The sequence below is a fragment of the Rhea pennata genome, chromosome 5, assembly GCF_028389875.1.
Source record: "Rhea pennata isolate bPtePen1 chromosome 5, bPtePen1.pri, whole genome shotgun sequence".
Lineage (NCBI taxonomy): Eukaryota > Metazoa > Chordata > Aves > Rheiformes > Rheidae > Rhea > Rhea pennata.
In genome coordinates, this window is record NC_084667.1 from 25,623,385 (window position 1) to 25,626,499 (window position 3,115).

Sequence of the window (3,115 nt, forward strand, 5' to 3'; positions counted from 1 at the left end):
AGGCCCTCCGCGGCCCAGGGTCGGCGGCCGCCGCCGCCGCCGCCGCCTTCGAGCGCGGGGGGCCGCGCCGAGGCCCGCGGCCGCCGCCAGGAGCCGTTACCCGAGGCGACCGCGGCGGGCGGGCACGCGCGAGGCGGGCGGGGGCGGGGGCGGGGGCGAGGCGGCCGCTGCGCCCCGCCCCGCCCCGCCCCGCCCCGCCGCGCGGCGCGGCGCGAGGCGGCGGCGGGAGCGGCCGTTGCTCGCTGAGAGGACGCGGGGGCCGCTGCTGCTGCCCGGCGCCGCCGCTGCAGGCGACCTGGGGGCAGAAAGCCCCGCTCCCCGTCGCCGGGACGGGCAGAAGTATTTGCTTCCAGCCATTGCTGACTGCTTTTTTACTAAAAAGGCGTCTGACGGCCTCATCTGAGTTTGAGTGCTGTCGCGATAGAAACTTCACGCGCTCATCGCTGGAGGCTGCTGCCCTTGCACGCAAACCCCTCTGTCAGAAGACACGATTTCGTTTGAATCGGCAGTAACCAGAGCCGGACACTCTACCAGCATCTTAAGACAATGTTATGTTTCGGTACATCTTAAGTCAGTAAAGAGTCACTTGGAAGATCAGTAAGAGCAAAACAGCTTCAGGCCAGGTGGTGAGTGTCTGCAGAAGGGCACTGCGCGATGTCGGCTGAGCCGGTTTCCGCGGCAGCGTGGGCAGCGGGCAGGCGTGCCCTGTTGCATGCCCCTACACTATCCAGTACAGCTCGGCCATGATTTCAACCAGGCCTCTTCTGCACTGCGTTAATGAGAGGCATAAAGATTTTATATATTCCTCTATTTTCCAGATTGCCTGAAAAATACAAGCTAGCAACAGGTTTAACCACCCAACTCTTATCTCAGCACCAGATGACTAAAAAAACTGAAAGGAAATATGAGCAGGGGAAGCATTTCTTCATGTTTTCATGTGCTGCTTGTTGCTAGGAAAAATATTTCCTTAGTATCTCTATGCACTCTGCAAGTCAGCATCAGCGGAACTCTGCTGGTTGCCAGAGAGTATAAAACACAGCAAACGTCAGAAAAAGAAATAGGAAGAAGAAACAAAGCTTTAAAAATGTGCCCCATAATGAATGTCTGTCCCCTCAATACTGCTTCTTTCTTACGTCAATAAATAGACACATCTTTTTTTGTTGGAACAAAACTTGCGAGCTTCTTCCCAAGGTATTTTGTCTAAGTGATACCATTTTTTGTTCTGTTTTTTCAGAAACTTGAAAGCAGTTACTTGAATCATGGTAGCACGTGGTGGATCAGAGCCCTATTGTACTGATTGCTGAACAAACAAGCAAAAAAGCTCAGGGCTCAGGCAGCCTGCATGACAAATAGGCCAAAGGGAAAGGATCGGAGGGGAAACGGAGCTACAGAAGGGGGCACCGGCTCGTCTCCAGTTGCAGTGATGGGCTCTGGATCGCCCGTCTCACTACCCCCGTTCTGATGGCTCCACTTCTAATTGTAAACAGTACCAGATGCCCCAGAGAGGAAAGCTGAGAAAACCTCTGCTCTGAACGCGCCATGCACATCGGAACTCTGACTTTCATTTCAACTGATTAGCGAGGCTTTTTACATATTCATGGGGCCGAGCCTGATGTTGACATCACTATGTTTCAACCTGTCTTGAAGTGAGAGGACAACCCAGTTCCTAGCCCAATTATTCAGTGCTCTTTCTGCTAACCACTGGGGCCAGTGACGATGGTGTAGGGTTGGGGAACGGCAAGTTTCTAGTCACTGGAACAATACAGTTATCGCTGAATTTACTTTGCATCAGTCACTGAATAACAGTTCAGTGTATCTGCCTGAGCTGGATATTTAACCTTCATTAGGCTGTCTCTAGTCCCCACCAGTCACCCTCCAAATTGTCTTGTGGCTGCTCCCATCATTGCTTGCTGTTTAAGTGCTCACATGGTGTTCTTTTTCATTTTTTTCACAATAAAGGGCTCTTCCCTAGTCTTTTTGCATTGTTTTATAAGCCATTTGTTTTTAACCAAGACTCTTTTTCCCACAAAAAGAAAGAGCAAGACTTTGTCTGAATACAATCCCATGTCCAAGTTTGCTGACATTTGTGCACAGAGATGTGCTTTCCAGTTTGTGCTATTGTGCTTTTTCTGTTTTTTATAGTTCAGTGGAAAGTTCAGATGATTCCAGGCAAGTATCCTTTAACAACACAACAGAAATAGCCTGAAAAACCGGAAATACATCTCAACGCTATCAGGGGAATTATGGGTTGTTGGTTTCTTACTTTTCCTTTTTTTCACTTAAGAAAACAAAAGTTTGTGGCTGATGAGCTGAGATTAAATTCAGGTGCAGTGCCAGGAGCAAAGGCATAATTTCTGCTAATTGAGTCATCTATCTTTTTAGAGGATAGTAAGTGGTTTATGTTGCAGCAAGAACTCATGTCCGCTAAAGACTATGGCCCAGCTCATAGCAGTATGGTTCTAATTAGATGTCTTAAGTTCTTGCTGATGTCCACCAGAAGCTAGATACCCAGAAAGATTTAAGAATCTGCGTGTCTTTTCTGATCTAGGCCTAAAATCCCACAAGCAAATTAATTGCTAAGTTGTTACCTGACCAAACTGGGTTTGCCCCAGAACAGCCCCAGATAAAAGGCTGGAGCATTGTTGATCTACTGCGCCATCTAGCTCCCACAAAAGTAATATTTGAAATAGCTCTATTTTCCCCATTATTATGACTCAAATCTCATCTAACATTTTGCACCATTTGGTGCAACTTCTTCTGTTATTCCAGAAATGGCAAGTGGCCTGACCCAAACATGCAGAGAAATGTTGCCTATGTTCCCCCACCGTTTCTTCCAGAGGTGCTGCTTCTCTATCTCTGCATCCTTGACCACAACGATGGCCCATGTAGCCCACTACTCTATGAAGGACAGCAGCCAGCACCAGCTGTTTTTGAGGAAAATGAAAGAAAGCTGAAGCTATGAAAGCAAGGACAAAACTCATTGCAACAGAGCTTTGATTTTCTCTAATTACATACAACAGATGAAACATATATAACTACTTCTTAAAAATGATGTCCACTATGATTAAGCCAAGTATTTCCTAGCTAAAATATTACAAATGATTGGCACATTTGA

The 3,115-nt window shown here is 47.9% G+C and overlaps 1 long non-coding RNA gene across 1 annotated transcript; it reads left to right on the forward strand.

Moving 5' to 3' along the window:
• Positions 1-252: 252 nt before the first annotated feature.
• LOC134141321 (uncharacterized) lies at positions 253-1,971 on the forward strand. Its single transcript, XR_009958588.1, has 2 exons — positions 253-626; positions 1,235-1,971. It is a non-coding gene; the product is annotated as an uncharacterized LOC134141321 (long non-coding RNA).
• Positions 1,972-3,115: the final 1,144 nt, after the last annotated feature.